A 16927-nucleotide genomic window follows, 5' to 3' on the forward strand; every position below is an offset into this window, starting at 1 on the left:
ATCCTTTGGGGGCACCTTCCTATTCTGATATCCTGTGACTCTTTCAGTGCCTACTCTCAGAATCAGCCTCAAAGATTTTATACCAAACTCACCTGAGGTTCAGTGCCTGCATCTTTCTAGTCTTTGAAATACCACAGAACAGAAACTGCCCTGTAGAATGATGTCTTGATGAAAATTCAGGCAGAACCCTTCAGCTGCGGATGGAAGGCACCCTCAAGTGCTGTCCCTGTCCGTAGTGGACACTGAGCTTTAGGCAGGTGCCTTGATGGTTATGTTGTCTGGATGGGACGTCAACCAGCAGGCAAAGGGACTGGGCTGGAGGATCCTTTAAGGCAAGAAGAATCGTGCAGCTGGATCGAAGAATTAGGCTACAAAAGTGAGCAAGGACTAGACAACCCTGGGCCCCATGGGCCATGGTGAGGAGCCTGGACTATTTCCCCCAGGGGCACTGGGAAAGCCATGGTGGGTTCTGAGGAGGGGAAGGACCCAGGCAGGTTTGAAGACCTGTCTGACTGCTTCCTGGAGGTAGACTGAGGAAAGGAGGGGGAGAGGAGGGGCCTGGACCTAGGGAGGAGTGAGAGGAAAGGAAAGAGCAGATTTGAAAGACAGTGAGAAGGCAAGAAGGGCCAGACTTGGTGGCTGAGAGACTGTGATGGGAAAGAGGCACCCAAGATGAGGCCCGCATCTCTGCTCAGGTGAGACTGGGATGGTGGGGTCATCCCTGACATGATGCCCAAGAGGAGGAAGGGCAGGTGTGGGTAGAGGAGGCCCAGGTAAGTTTCAAAGTTAGTCCAAAGAGGGTCATTTTTAAACTTTTTTTAAAAAGGGGATTTAAAAAAATTGAGGGAACATATAGTGGCAAATGGGCTTCCTAGGTGGCGCTAGTAGTAGAGAACCCACCTGCCAATGCAGGAGACAAGCGAGATGGGTTCCATCCCTGGTTTGGGAAGATCCCCCGGAGGAGGGAATGGCAACCCACCCCAGTATTCTTGCCTGGAGAAACCCATGGGCAGAGGAGCTTGGTGGGCCACAGTCCACAGGGTCACAAAGAGTCAGACACAACTGAAGTGAAGCAACTTGGCACACAAGCACATTGGCAAATAAAAAGAGTATACTTTGAAAAAGTAAATTTCCCTCCTCCCTCTGATCCCCACTTCTCACTGTTACCTACATCCCCTGTGCCTTGGCCAACAGAATTCATTGAGCTCTCACAATGTCCCAGCCTGTGCTAAGCCCATCATAGAAATGACCTTGTCCAAATCACTCATCACCCAATGTGTAAGCCAGGCACCACTGCTATACCCATTTAAGAGAAGTGTAAACTGAGGCTTTGGAGAGATGTGGGAATGTGTTCTTTCAAGGGCCTGGCTGTGAAGGCTCTTCAAACTTAAAGGTATGGGAACAGATGAGATCAGAGGAACAAGTCCAAAGGGCCAGGGTCCAGAGCCCAAGGACCTGGAGGGGAGTGACTGGGAGTTCAAGGAGGCTGCCTGGAGGAGGAGTGAGGAAAGCTAGGAAGGTGACTTCCAGAACCTTCTGATGAGGGGTTTGGATGGAAGCAAGTCACTGCCTTTGGGGGGCTGAGGTGTCCCTGGCAGCAGGGCAGTGCCCCCTCCTCATGCCCCAGAGGTGATGATAGGGACAGACTGAGGCTTCTTGATGACAACTCAGGGACATGGTGATAGCACAGCCGGCTGTAATGACGTCGGAGTGATTCGCCAACGACCAGCATCTCTAGTCATGCCCTGTGGGGGGCATGAGGATGGGAGGAAGTGACAGGCCACGGGGGTGGGGGCAACAGGGATGCAGTCATTCAGAGACCAGGGGACCAGAGCTGAGCCAGTGTGTCCTGCCCCCTACACCAGGGAAGGTTGGGTGGGAGGATCCATGATTTGGGGCTCTGTTTAGTGAAGAAGGTCTAGTTTCAGCCACCTTTGACTGGAATGGAGTAGGTCTGGGCACAGAATCAGGGGCTGCTGGGATCAGGGACTTCTGTTTTGTTTGTGGCTTGTTTCCCATCACCCAGAACATGACTGGCACAACAGTAGGGGCTCATGTTTGTTGAATGAATCGAATGAAAGGGATCAGCACTCCTTGGATCTCTTGCCTCACAGCCCGGACCATCAGGCCACCTCAGCCGGAGGCATTGCTAGGAATACCCTTCCCCACTCAGGGTCTCATCTCAGTCCCCGTTTTGAGGGGTGAGGGGGGTGAGCAAGAAAACGAGTTCTTGCCTCTGATGGACTCCGCCCACATGTGATGTCACAAGCCGCTTGGGGATCCCGATCCCTGTCCCTCCCTTGGGATGGGGCGTGGAAAGGAACCCGGGAGTCCTAACTTCCGCCCCTCCCCGGGGCCTGGCGGTATTACATAACCCCGACGTCGCGTCCCCAGGGATGTCTCCGGACGTCCTGGCCAGGCCGGGGACAATGGGCGGGGAGAGGCCCTCCCGCCAGGAACCTGGAAGTGGCAAGGGCACCCTCTCCTCTGATTCACCCTTGTTTCCGTCCCGTTTAAGCCTCCTCCTTCTCCTCAGGGATCCGTATCTCCCCCAAGCTCTCTACCCTCACTTCTTGGTCCCCGCTAAATTTCAGCTCTGTCCCGGCCTGCAAATTTGTCTCGGCCTGCAAATAGCAGCTGTCTACCCAAACTCCCTGCCCTCATACCAGTCCTTTGTCATTTCTGAATCCCCTAAACGTCCAGTTTCCCACGCCCTCCACTCACCCATGTCGAGGGCGGGGGGACCTGTCCCGGGTCCCTCAAATTATCCCCAACTTCCTACCCGCCCCCGCCCTCCCAATCTCCTCCTGTGGCTTCTCCAAGCTTCCTCCATCACCTGTCTTCCCCAAACCCCTCCCCACCTCCCTCAAACTGACACCTAATACTCTTTTCTCGTCCCTAATCCCAGCCCCCTTGTCTCCCGAAACTGCGCTAATATCCCTACTTCATTCCCCTCAAATCGGGTCTCCGATTCCCTCCCGACTCCAGACATTCGCTGGGCTCTCTCGGCCCCAGACCCCTGGCCACCGGCGCCCCTCCCCAGCCCGCTCCCACGCCCGGCTCAGGTTCCCAGGCTGCCCCCCCGCGGTGGCCCAGAGACCCAGTTTGCCGCGGCAAAACATTGGTCTCCCGGCAACAGGCCCCGCCCGCCCCAGGGCTGCCCGCTGCGAGCCCGGCCGCGCCGGGGCTGAGACTGGGCGCGGAGGCGGGGTGGGCGCACCAGGCTGGGGCCTTCGCCTCCGGAGGTCCGCCGGGCGCAGGGACCCGGGAAGACGGCAACGCGGAAGTAGAGATTCTGGGCTCTGGAGTCAGAAACCCCGAGAAATTCGTAGAGTCTGAAGGGAGCTGCCTGGGACTCAGTAATAGAGGCCGAGCAACCAAGGAAAGAAGGAATGGGCCCTGAAATAAACATGGGGATGATGAGGATAAACACAGACAAAGCACCGGTCAGCAGGGACGCCCCTGAAGGCAGGATAATCTACCTCGGATCGTCCGGGCCTTTGAGCTTCTGTTTTAGGGACTTCCCTCTCTGACTCTTAGTTTCCGTATTTGTGAAATGGGTAGCGCTTAGCATAGAGGGCTGTTGTGACAATAGGGATTCAACGTAAGGATTCAATGAATTCACCGACCTAGAACTCGTGGCACACTCCTGGCACGTCATTCATTCGTTCAGCCTGTTTCTAAAGCACACATTATGTGTCAGGTACTGTGGTAAGCTCTGGCAGTTCAACAGTGAACAAGATGAAAGTCCCTTTCCTCCCAGAAGCTCACACTTTGGGAGTGGGGAAGGAGATGATGGACCTTACATAGCACATTGGAAAGGAGCAGTGCGGGGGAGGTAGAGGGGAAGGGAGGGTTGAAGTTGCCAGTTCAAATAGGGTGGTCAGAGAAGGCCGACATGAGATGGTGATTCTTTGAGCAAAGACTGAAAGTTGGTGAGAAAGGAGCCGTGGAGATATCTGGGTCAAGAGCATCTGGGTCAGAGAGAGCAGCAGATGCAAAGGCCTTAAGGAGGGAACATGCCTGGTGTGTTGGAGGAACAGGAGGAGGCTGGTGTGGCTGGAGCAGAGAAAGGGAGGGGAGGGAGAGTGGCAGAGACAAGGAGCCCATGGGTCATGGCGAGGGCCATGACTTTTACTCTGGGTGACTTAGACGCCAGGGGAGGGTTTTGAGCAAAAGAGGGACGTGAACTGACTTTGATTTAAACACCATCCCTCCAGCTGTATGTGGGGAATGGGCTTTGGGAGGCCAGAGTGGAGGCAGGCAGACCAGCGAGGTGAGCCAGGCAATAGTCCAGGCAAGAGGTGACGGCGACTTGGACAAGGGGCAACAGGAATGAGATTCTGGAGATGTTTGAAAGGCAGAGCTGCAGAATTTGCTGACAGGCACATTCATGGCAAGCCCTCAGTAGATGGCAGCAGTTACCATTTTGTGAAAGAGAGCTCACAAAAGCCTCACACAAGTCCTTATCCTCCCCATTTTACAGATGCAGAAATCAAGGCTCCCAGAGGTCACTCAGTTTGCCTAAGGAGTCAGCTCAGTCTGGCTCCAAAGATGGTGCCCCTCTATTAGGTTGGCTCTTCTTAAGTCCACAACACCCTCGGAGTCTGGAGCTATACCCAAATTTATCCACGTGGGCCCCAGGACCCCTGGAGCTATATCCTCATTAGCCGCACCCAGTGGGCGTAGAAAGTGGTGGCCTGACAGAGGAAGCTGCCTGACTGGTGTTCCAGTTGTCAGCTAGTTACCCATGCTGGCCCGGGACACTGGCTTAAAGGCAGGCAGGTACATGTAGAGAGGGTCCACCCAGAACCTCCCAGCCCAGCATCCGCTTCCCACACTCAGTCCCAGCACTGGACCCGGCACACCCCAGTGCTGCCTGCAGCGACCTGTTGAATACAGTCACACGCACGCAGGTAGGTACGTGGCCCTCCACCATGAAGGTGCATTTACAGGGCAGTGTGCAGAAAATGCAATTTCTGGCTTGATCTCTCTGTTTCCGTATCTCTCTGCCTCTATCTTTTTGTCTCTGTCTGTCTGTGTCTTGCTATCTGTCTCTCTCCGCACCCTGACCCCCTGCTCTGTCCACACTCAGGACCCTCCACCTGCAGGGGAGATCACTCTTGTCCCTGGCCATGTCTCCACGGAACCTCACCTATTATGTGGCATCAGAACTTGGCATCAGCCAACAGGGACCTATGTACAGCACTGAGAACTATACCCAATATTTTGTAATAATCTACAAGGGAAAAGAATGTGGAAAAGAATATATAAATATGTATATATGTATATAAATATGTATATATACACACACACATAATTGAATCAGTTCACTATTCACCTGAAACCAACACAACATTGTAAATTAACTATACTTCAATTAAAAGCCATTAAAAAAACAACACCTGGCATCAGGACACATGTGGAGGCCTCAGATAAGTTGTTCAGAATCTCTCAGGCAGACTCTCACAGGTCATAATCTCTGCCACCTCCTTCTCTGAGATTCTGACCCACAGCTTTTGGGTGTGGGACTGAGGCAATCCACCTTTATCAAGTTGCCCAGGAGATGGGGCTCCCTGTCAATCTGCACTGCCGTTCGTGCATACTAAGTCGCTTCAGTCGTGTCTGACTCCTTGCAACCCCATGGACTGTAGCCCGCCAGGCTCCTCTGTCCATGGGATTCTCCAGGCAAGAATACTGGAGTGGGTTGCCAATGCGCTCCTCCAGAGGATCTTCCTGACCCAGTGATCGAACCACATGGTTTATATCTCCTGCATTGGCAGGCGGGTTCTTTACCTTTAGTGCCACTTGGTACTGCATCTGATTCTGCACAAAGGGAAGAGCAGAGGCCCAAGGAGCAGAGGAGCCACCCCGACACCCACAGCACTCACTTGGGAGGGGACTGGTGCTGTTCAGATCAGTGGACTCTGGGAACAAATTTGGGAGTTAAACAAATTAAAGAGAATCACAGAGACACAGAAGGAGACTCAGAAATGGATAAAAACTCAGAGAAAGGGGAGTGGGAGGGAGGCAGAAACCCAGAAAGGAACTCAGGGGAACAGAGATAGAGAGTGACAGAAAAGCACAGAGATAGCATAACAGAGACAGAGAGATGAAGAGGGAAATTGAAGACATATTAAGAGACAGAGACTGAGACACAGCATTTAGGGGGATAGAGAGACCCAAACAGAGGCATATTTTGAATGAGGCAATATACATGATAGGCTTGACTTCCTAGAAGCAGCCAGTGCCACAGTTTGGCAATTGCAGGCTTAGCAAGCCAGGTCCCCTCCCTAGGCTCGACATGTAGGATGCACATTAAACACGTTTATATAACCTGCCCTCTGTGCAGAATCTAAGAGCTTTACATAATGTAGCCCCATGAGTCATGCTGCAGACATGGGGCAGTGACCTGACACACCCAATGAGAGCAGACCCCTCACCCAGGACCGTTACCTGGAAGTGACTATGTGAGAAGTGAGAGCTCACAGGTTTCACTGAGGAGAAAGCAGAGGGTCAGAGAAGGCAAGGCACTTGTCTGAGGTCACACAGCCAGGGGCCAGTAGAACAAAAATTCCAATCACATCTGCCTGATTTCCTTGCCTTTGCACCCCAAGACACAAAGAAAGGCGATGACTGACAATGCCCTGTGATGTGTTATTTTACAGAGTAGAGGAAATGATAGTTAAAACATCAGCACTAATATGACAGCGCCTGTGTATTTAGCACTCTGTGCTGCAGTAAGTACTTTACAAATACCATCTCATTCCAAATCCCAGTGAGGTAGGGAAAGAACTCAGTTATTAAAGAATATAATTTCACCTGTTATGTACAGAGCACTTACTGTGTACTAAGTACTTAACAGGATTTCATACAGTCAGAGTTCTGGAGGCGGGTGATGCTATCACTCCCATTTCAGGAAGCAAAGATGCTCAGAAAAAAGAAGTTACAGGTCAAGGTCACAGAGAGGGTATTTGAACCCAGTTTTATCATCTATCGGTTTATCTTTGCCACCCACTCTCCCGTGGAAGTGCGTGCCTGTAAGTGCGCCTATGCACGCGTGCAATCGATCTAACATCTTGCACTAACATCTTAAAAACTTTAGTTCAAATATCAACAGTCCGCCGCTTATATCCTTTTCTCTACTCCAGAGGGTGTAAGTCAGCCTCCGATTACCTAAATCTCCCCAACGCCTGGGCAGCGACCCTCCCCTCTCCCTGCAGAGCCTCAGTCCCCGCCGCGCGGTCCAGCCGGATCCAGTAAAATGTTCCTGCCTCTTTAAGAGAATGAACAGTCGGCCGGCGTTGCCTGGCAGCGCCTTGGCGGTCGCCAGGCAACGTCAACAAACGACTCAGCCGCCGTCTCCGTGCTCACCGCCCCCCCGCCCGCGCAGACGCGGTGACGCGACGGGCTGTGGAACGCCGTCGCTTAGCAACGTGAAGGCTGTTTGTCCCGGGCCTGGCCGCGCGGCCGCACAGGGTACACCCAGGACCGGCCCGGGCGGACAGACGAGCCGTCCGGGAGCCTGGTGTGGGGGGGCGCTGCGGTGATGGAGCGGGGGAGAACCAGGCCCCCAAATTGCCGGTTTCCCTTTAGACAGCCGCCGTCTGCTTGTCACCCGCTCCTCCTGTCTGACCTAGGACCGCCTCCGCTGGGTATCTGTCCGTCTGCGCCCCCTCCTCCCCGGCATGTCTGTCTGTCCAGCATCTCCTGTGCGGTGGCTGTCTCACATTCCCCCAAATAATAACAACTAAAATAGATCTAAGCACACTTTTCTGGCCTGCTTTTGCCTCAGACTCCCGGGTTCCTGGGTGGGCTGTTGAGTTTGGGGTCCCAACCAGTGGAGACTGGCAGGACACACACACACACACACCCGGAGCCACAGCGCTAGAGCTCCCTCCCGCTCCTTTCCCTGCTCCCCTCGGGGTTTCTTGCCTGTCTTCCTCGAAGCTCTTTTCATCAGACAGGCAGCCCAAAGTCCGTCCATCCTGTGTCCGGGAAGCTGTCCACAGCTGGGAGGTTTTAATAACTCATCCCCAACACACACCCCCGACACCCCCCAACCAGTAGCTTCATGTGACCAGGGCTGGGGCAAATCTCCAAGCAGAGAAAAAAAAACTGGGTGTTTGACTGTGAATGGTTGTGACTGTAGGTGAGTGATTCTGTCCGTGACAGTGTCTATCTGGGGTTTCCGGTGGGAGAGCATGCTTATGAGGGCTTCCTTCGTGTGTGTGAGAGCAACTGACGGACTCAGTGAGTGGTTTCCCCAGTTTGCACTTGTGTAACTGGATGTACTGGAGAAGGAAATGGCAATCCACTTCAATATTCTTGCCTGGGAACCCCATAGACAGAGGAGCTTCGTGGGCTATACAGTTCATGGGGTTGCAAGAGTTGGATATGACTTAGCGACTACACCACCACCACCAACTGGATGTATGGGTATCTGAACCCTGCTGACTGTGTGTTTGGGTGTGTGTACTTGAGTCTTTTTGTGTGATTGTACGTGAAATATGACTGTGTAAGTACCTATATACACAGTACTTACAGATACATACATTTGGATGTGTACAGTCTTGCTCTTAGCTTGCCTTTCTGTGTGTGTGCATGTGTGTAGTTCTGGATCTCTGTGTGTGGTCATCTGTGTGCAACTGTGCCGGTGGCTGCGTTTGTCCGTCAGTTCTCTCTCAGTTCTTTCCACAGAATTTGTAAATGAATCTGTGACTCATGTGTCCACGTTGAGTGCACATCTGTGTAACTGTGTGCATGGTTCTGTGTCTCCTGTGTGTGTCTTCCAGCTTTGTGGCTCTGGGTAAGCCATGTCCAGTTGCACAGCTCTAATTTTCAGCACCACCACACTGGGAAACATAGCTGGATTTCAGTCAGTATTTGTGGACTTGAACCGTATTAGCATTAAGACCTCTATGGACCTCAGTTTTCTCATCTGTAAAATGGGAATAATAATTGCCGGCACTCATGGGACTGTCGTGGGGAGTAAATGAGTTCCTACAGAGAACGTTTAGAAAGTGCTCAGCACAGAATAAACTTTTACAAAATACCACACTTGACTGTCAGCAGTATTGTTACTTCCTCTCTGTGTGTGCCCTGTAAGCATGTGTCCAGAACATGAGTTATATAGGCTCAGGGGTTAGCTGTGTGGTTTAGCGTCAGTTCCCTTCCTATAAAATGGGCATGACAACAGGCCTCCTCCACGGGTGGCTGTGACCAGATGAAGGTGTGTCTCTAAGTCTTGACCCTGGTATAAGGACCTAAGGAGCCCTCGGTGTCTGCTAGGCCGATCATGATCATCACTGTGAAGCTCAGGTTCTGGGGAAGCCAGTGGAAGGTAAGAGTTTGAGGCTGGGGAGAACAGAGGCTTAAATCATTCATTGGGACAGGGAACGAGGAAAGTCCAAGAGGGAAGGAGAGGCACCTGCTGCGGCAGGCTGGCTGAAGGTCAGAGTCCTGAAAGGACTTCCTCCCAGGGACTGTTTGGGAGCCAAGGATTAAAAGGAACTGGAACTGTTTGGACAGCTGCCTGGAGGAACAGAAACTAACCTGAGTCTTGCAGCCTGGTGGGATCTGGGGAGAGGGGATAACAATAGCAATAATAATATTATACAACTTGCAGGCTCTGATGGGGCACTGTGAGGAATTTCTGTCTTATTCTCAGTTCTATCCCCAGTGTCTGGAGAGCCTGACACAGGAGAGGTGCTGAGAACATGTGTTTGAATGGCTGGTTGAATGAATAAGTTAATGAATGAATTCCATCCCATAACAATCTGTGAGTCCTGATCTCCAGGGGAGGTGGGGAGGTCCCGGTGGGCTGCTGGGGCTGGCCTGGGGTCTGAGCCTCTGGAATCTGCCTCCTGCCGGTCCCCTAGTCCGCTGTTCCCACAGCTCAGGGGTGTGGAGGGCGTGGAGGGGGCCGGGAAGGGAGTGTCAGGCTGCCTGCCGGCCGCCAGCCCTGGAGAGCTGCCCAGAGTGTCTGCAGGAGGGAGAGGGTAGCTCTGGGCCTGAGTCACACTCAGAGAAACCCCGGACGCATACCTGGCCGCTGACATCAGACCAGGGCACCCCCGGCGACCCAGACAAGCCGACTGAATCACAGGCGGAATTCAGCCACCCCGGGTGCGGGCACGTGGCCCACTGTGACACCCCCCCCCATGACACCCCCGCGTGGCTGTCTGGCTGTGGGGGCCAGGCAGGCCGCATTCAGGTCAGTGAGGGGGCACAGGCCTGAGTCAGGGATGGGGCAGCTCCAGCCTGAGACCACCCAGTCCAGCCACAGGCATCCTCAAGGTGCAAGAAGGGGAGGCGGGGGAGGGGGTCAGCCGGTGGGGAGGCCCCTGGGCCGTAAAGAGGAAACCCGCAGCGGGTATGACTGGGAGGCTGTGGGTTGTGGCTAGCAGTTAGATGACCTGCTAGGGGTGGGATGGGGTCTGGGTGTTTGCGCAGAGAACAATGGAATCACCCTACGTGTGCTCAGGCACGCACGCATGCACGCACGCAAGCACACACACACCCCAAAGTGGGGAGGCCCTGCCTCCCCCACCCACTACCCCAGAGCCCCATTACCAGTGTCGGAACCAGTCTTCACTTCACACAAACCTGCAGGTTGGGCAAGTTCCCTACGGACTCTTGGCCTCAGTTTCCTGATCCATTGAATGGGGCTAATAATAATTACTGCCATTGCAGCTTACACTTACAGGGAACATATTTTCTGCCAGGCACTGTTCTGGGCATTTTTACATACAAACTCATTTATTCCTCAAAACGCTAGGAGGGAGGTGCTGTTATTATCTCCACTTTACATATGAGGGAACTGAGATCAGAGAAGTTGCTTGCCCAGAGTCACACAACTAGTGCCCTCCTTATAGTGTATCAGAAGACTTAAGAAAATACAGCGGATCTGTATGGAGCAACTGGCACATGGTTAGTTTTCTCAAGTGACTGCCAGCTATTATTACTACTACTACTATTTTCATTCAAAGTGCAGCTGGAAAGGTCTCCAAAACTGTTATCCTTACCACCTTGGTCCGGTCCTTCCTTTTAGCTTCCTGCAGGCTCTCCTGCTTCCTCTCTTTGGTCTTGGATGTCTATAGTAGGGAGAGAGTGCTTTCACAGACTCCCTCCTTATCTAAATCTTTTCAGGATTTGACAGTAGTTGCCCAGACCCACCTCCACCAGGAAGTCCTCCTGACTTGCTCAGGCCTCCCTAAGCACTCCCATCCCCCCAATGCCTAGAGCAGTTATAGCCAGTGAAACACCATCACACTGTGTGGGTCTGAGTTGGGATGGGTGAGAGATTGGCTCCCACAGTGACGGGGTTCACAGGGCCTCTGGACCAGGGCCTGACACAAGTCAGCATCTGAAAGTAGCCTCTGCTTAGCAGTGTCTGCATGCCCTCACACGTGAAACTGCGTGTGTGTAGCTGTGAGCATGCGTGGGAAAGAGGGTACACAGAAATGGGATCTGAGTGTGTGATGCTGTATCCCTGTGTGCCTTGTTCTGTAGGTTTGTATGCAACTCTGAGCAAGACTGTGAAGCTTCCTTGTGTCCGACTGACTTGGAGGCGGGAATCTCCACACAAATGTGGGTAGCTAAGAAATGCTGCCAGTCCATAGCCCTGGGGCCTCTCCGTGGCAGTGGGGGTGCCTAGCTCTGCCAGTTTGTGTGTGTAGAGTTGTGGCCTGTCAGTATCTGTTGTCTACACATTTCTGCAGTGTGTGTGCATGAGAGTGTGTGTTAAGCTCTGTGTGTGATTGTGTGTTCGTTTAGTTCTTTGTGTGCATGCACATTTGTGTTGTCTGCCTGTGTGTCTGTCTTTTTGTCTCCACAGTTTGGATTCTGTAAACCAAGCCTCCTCCTTCCCACCCCTGACGAATGTGTCTGCCTCAACCCTGGGAAGACCCAGGGTCACCAGCTCAGCTGGGAAAAGGCAGGGAGGACAGACAGGCGACTGTTTATCAACACTGAGAGCCAAGTCCCTACACCCGTGTACAGCCGTGCTGCCTGTCAGTTAGTCTATAGCATCTTCCCCCTTCAATCCATGAAATGGCAAAGGAACAGATATGTTTCTGTCCAAGGCAGTCTGTCAGAGTTGATAACTGAGTAAGTGAGTGGAAGATGAAGAATCATTTAATCAACAAATATTTACTAAGCACCTGCTGAGTACCTGGCACTGTGCTGGGGATGTGGCTGTGACTTGGACAACCTCGACTCAGGTCTGAATAATAATACACCCCAATGAAGAAGAGCAGATTGTCCCCAGAGAGTGATGAACCCAGACAGGCATAGAGGGGAGGGGGGCTCTCTAAGGGAAGGGTGCTAACCCAGGGAGGGCTTCCTGGAGGAGGGAACAGAGGAGCTGAGACCTGGAGGAAGAGAGTATGAGCTATAGGGAGGAAAAGGGAGCATGCTCCAGGCAAAGGGAAGAGCACATGCAAAGATCTGAAGACCAGGGAGACAGACCACACGAAGAAGAGGAGGAGGAGGCGAGACTGGGGTGGTCAGCCCCAGCCAGGTCATGCCAGACTTTGTGGGCTGTGGTGAGTGAGGAGTTTGAATGCAGGATGCAGGGGTACTAAGGGCAAGCTAAGAGTCCCAAGTCTGGACTGCTCTGCTTCCCTGAAACTCCACAGACACTGCCTCCAGGAGGCCTCCAGGATTGCTCAATGGAGAGTGGGCCCAGCCAGCCAGTAACACTCACTGCTTAACCCTGGGCCCGGAGGAGCCAGCAGTTACTAACCAGCTCAGCTCTACCCTCTTGGAGGTCGCAGTCGCCGCAGTAGAACCTACACCCACACATGTGCACCCTCTCCACTCAGCATCAGAAACTCTCACAGACCTGTCTTTTGGAGCCAGAGCCTTGGAATCACACAGGGGCTGCCTGGAAACACAAAAGACTACATCAGACATGCATTGTAACCAGATTCCCTAGCTGGTTTGATTTCACAGAAACAGCTGAAAAACCCTGTTCTCAGGTTTAACGTCCCTGTGCCTCAGTTTCCTTCTCTGTACAATGGGGATAACATCAGAACTTACTTATGGGGCTGATGTAGTGTGAGGATTAACTGAGAGAATTCATGTGAGCAGAGCTAAGTGTTTACTTCCCGTATCTTCCTCCTCTTTTTTTTTTTTTTATAATTTCATTCATGTATTTTGGGCTGTGCTGGGTCTTCTGTGCAGGCTTTCTCTAGCTGTGGGAGTGGGGGCTACTCTTTGTTGCGGTGCTTGGCCTTCTCACTTGCGGCAGGGTCTCTTGTTGCAGAGCACTGGCTCTAGGTGTGTGGGCTCAACAGCTGCGGTCCCCCAGCTCTAGAGCACAGGCTCAACAGTTGTGGCACAGGGCCTCAGTTGCTCCACAGCAAGTGGGATCTTCCCAGACCAGGGATCGAACCCATGTCTCCTGCATTGGCAGGCAGATGCTTCACCACCGAGCCACCAGGAAGCCTCTCCTTGTCATTTTCACTATTAAATTTCAGAGCCGGAAAGGACTTTGAGAGCCCATGGCCATCCAACCTTCTTGCCCTATGGGTGGGGATTCTGAGGAACACAGTAGCAAGGGTTTTGCCAAAGGAAGAATGAAAGAATGAGGGCTCCCTTTGGCAGAACTGGGCCTCCCGGGCTGTTTACAGGATGCTCTGAGCAAACGCAGCTGTCACTGCTTCCCCACCCCCAACAGGAACAGGAGGCTCAGGGTCCCCCTGCTCCCCATCACCTGCAGAGCCCAAGCTCTTGGGAGCCAGAGCAGGGGTCCTGCCCTCTCCCCTACACTCAAGTCCTCCTCCTCCTGGAAGCTCCCTGGAATTGAGCCTCATGGAGGAAGACTTGCCTTGCCCCTGCCATGTTGCGAGGGCAAGGTATGCATGTCTGCGTGTATGCTCGAGTGAGACTTTGTGAATGTGAGGGTGTGTGTGTATGTGTGTGTGTGTGTGGTATGTCTTCAAGGCCAATTTTTCCCTTAGGTGCAGAGGGCATGGTACTAGGACCTATGATAACTTTAGGGGCCCATATAAGTGTTTAATTGCTTTTCTTTGGTTGGCCAAAAAGTTCATTCGGGGTTTTCCGTAACATCTCCTGGAAAAACCCAAACAAACTTTTTGGCCAACCCAATAAAATCCAAGAAGAACTGAACTTCTAGGTTAAGTGAAATGTTTTAATATTCAGTATTTGTCTTTATATCAATGCAGTCATGAAAAAATACTTTTAAAGATGTCTTTATGGAGAAAGAGGCCCACAAAGGCAAAAGTACTCAGGACTCATGAAAACTGCAATGTGATCTGGCGTGTCTGGTGGCTTTGTTTTATTTTTTATCATTATTTATTTTTTTAATGAATTAATTTTTTTTTTTTTTGGTAGCACAGCATGTGTGATCTTAGTTCCCTGACCAGGAACTGAACCCATGTACCTTGCCTTGAAAGTGCAGGGTCTTAACTACTGGACTGCCAGGCAAGTCCTAGGGTGGCTTTGTTTTAAAAACAAAACAAGCCCCTCCATTGTGCCAGGCATGTTCCAAGATATTCACTTCACATAATCCTCTCACCAGCGTCATAAGCTGGGCACTATTTCTCCTCTTTTCCAAGGACAGAAAACAGGCTCCAGACTTCACCAGCTCAAGTTCATCCAACTACTAAGTGGTGGGGTCAGAATGTAAGCCCAAGGCGCCTAGTTTCTGGGTCTGCCTGTGGGCAAGGGGGCGGGGGGAGGAGGGTCGTAAATGCCCAGTGCCTGCATGAGTGTCACCATCTGCCTGTGAATATGTCAATGTACATAACTCATTTAATAATAATTAAAAGCAGGGGCTACATTCTTATCCTAGCTCTGCCATTAGTTTGCTGTGTGACTCTAGACAAGTGACTTCACCTCTGGGCCTCTATATCCTTGCCTGTGAAATGATAGTTCCTACCTCATAGGAGTGTTGTGAGAATTAAATAAATTAATACAAGTGCTCAGAAGAATTAACACACAATTGTCATTGTGTGTAAAGAGCAACCACAAGTATCTATAGTGAGGATGTGCCTGTCATATGTGTTGGTAACCATGTGAAGGTGTGTTTCTATGTGCGGGGTGTGTGTGTGTGTGTGTGTGAAACCTGAATGCCCAACTATGCCCCTTTGAGGATATGCCAGCAGCTGTGTGGTCATATGGGCCACCTCGGTTGGGGTATGAAGGTCTCTGGGCAGCGAGGGTAGGCATTTATGTGTCTCCTTTATCCCGTGGGAGAGGAGATGAGGGGCTTGGACAGAACAGGAATGAGGGGTCACTCCCTGTCTGATGCTGGAGCCGAGTCACTGCCTGCTGGTGGCTGCTGTGTCATCTCCTAGTCCCCTCCCTACTCCCAGACTGGTGGCAGACAGAGGGGGCGTTGGCGAACGAGGTGTTTGAGGCTGTGCTTTTTTCTCAACCTCCCTGTACTGAGCCCATGTCCCTTCAGCCTTCCCCATCTCCCTCCCTCCTCCCCACTTTGGGGACAGGGAATCAAAAGTCTTCTGGGAATGAGGAAAGACCTAACCCCTCCAACTTGGCTTCATACCTAATGTGTGACCAGGAGCCAGCCCTCCCTCTCTCTGGGCCTGTGGGATTCAGCAGTTTTAAGGTGCTTCTTCCTCTGTGCCCTGGCTGAGCCAGGCTCCAACCTGGGAGGGAAATGCCAGGAACTCGGGTTTATGAAGCACCTGGTAAGAGCCTTACCAATGGGTGCTAAAGAGTTAGAGGCTGCGGGGTCTGAAATACCCTAATTAGACTCTTGAACCACATTTCCTAACTGGATAGCCAGGTAAGCAGCTTGCTCCCACCCACGCCCCGCCCCCGCCGTGGCCCCCCAGCCCGACCTGGAACCTGGGTTATAATAGTGTATGCTGTGAGCAGACAGGGACAGGTTTGCAAGGCGTATCACTCCCCACCAATGGAAGCTGTTATTTAAATAATCCCAACACCCAGGTTCTTCAGGGAGTTTCACTGAAACAGGCAGCTCTCGGAAGTCAGGAAGAGAACGAGAATTCTGGGTTTGAATTTCTTGAGATGAGATCTTGGGCAAGTCGCGATCTATCCTTTTCCTCTTTTATAAAATGAAGATTTTCCTCCCTTAAACTTCTGAAGCTGTACAAGGATTGAAAACCTTGTATTGAAAGGCTTAGTACAAGAGCCGGTATCTGGTAAATGCTAAATACTTGGCATCTATTATTATTATATCATTATTATTACTATCATTTATTTCCCACCCCACCCCGCACCGCCGTCACACATATTTCTGACTACGGATAGGATTATAAAGCAGAAAGGGGAGCACCAGCAGCAGCAGGGACACTTCACCCCAAGTTTCATTCCCCTTCTCCCCCAAACCCGCGTACCCCCCAAACGCCGCACCTCTGGGGGCAGCAGGGTCCAAGATACACACTCTTTGTCCATCCGGGAAAAGTGAAGCTGAAGTTCAGAGAGAAAAAATATATATATATATTTTTTCAAGATTGCACAACTATTCAGGGCAGAAGCTTGTACGAGCCTAGGGACTCCACCCTCACCTCCACTTTCACCGGGAGCATCAGAGTCCCACCCACCCGTCTTGGGACTCAGTTTCCCCGCCTATGTGACTACAACCACAGAGCCAGAGTCTCCTTTTGGAGATTGACCTTCCTCTCGAGAGAGGGCGCTGCACCATCAGGGGAAATGGGAGGGGGGGCCAGAGTGATATGGACCCCCCAGTTGGGGTCTCCCGCCTGGATCCTTTGCCCGGTCAGTCTAATAACCTATTAATACCAGCCCTCCCCCGTCCCCCGGGCGGCGCCTGGACTGCGCAGGCGCGGGCGGGTTCCGCAGGCGCGCCGGGTGAGCGCGCGAGCGAGCGAGCGAGCGAGGGATTCCCTCTGACGTAATTGCTAGGATACCAAACAAACACAGCCGCGCCGGCCGAGCTCCTTATATGGCT

At 52.2% G+C, this 16927-nt stretch overlaps 1 protein-coding gene across 1 annotated transcript in view; it reads right to left on the reverse strand.

The window, feature by feature from the left end:
- Window positions 1-16927, reverse strand: part of ERCC1 (ERCC excision repair 1, endonuclease non-catalytic subunit) — a 51245-nt gene that overhangs the window by 32880 nt on the left and 1438 nt on the right. The gene's annotated exons all lie outside the window — the stretch shown is intronic.

This window comes from Bos grunniens, chromosome 18, assembly GCF_055505025.1.
Source record: "Bos grunniens cultivar Pamir isolate PY7600 chromosome 18, Bosgru_T2T1.0, whole genome shotgun sequence".
Classification (NCBI taxonomy): domain Eukaryota; kingdom Metazoa; phylum Chordata; class Mammalia; order Artiodactyla; family Bovidae; genus Bos; species Bos grunniens.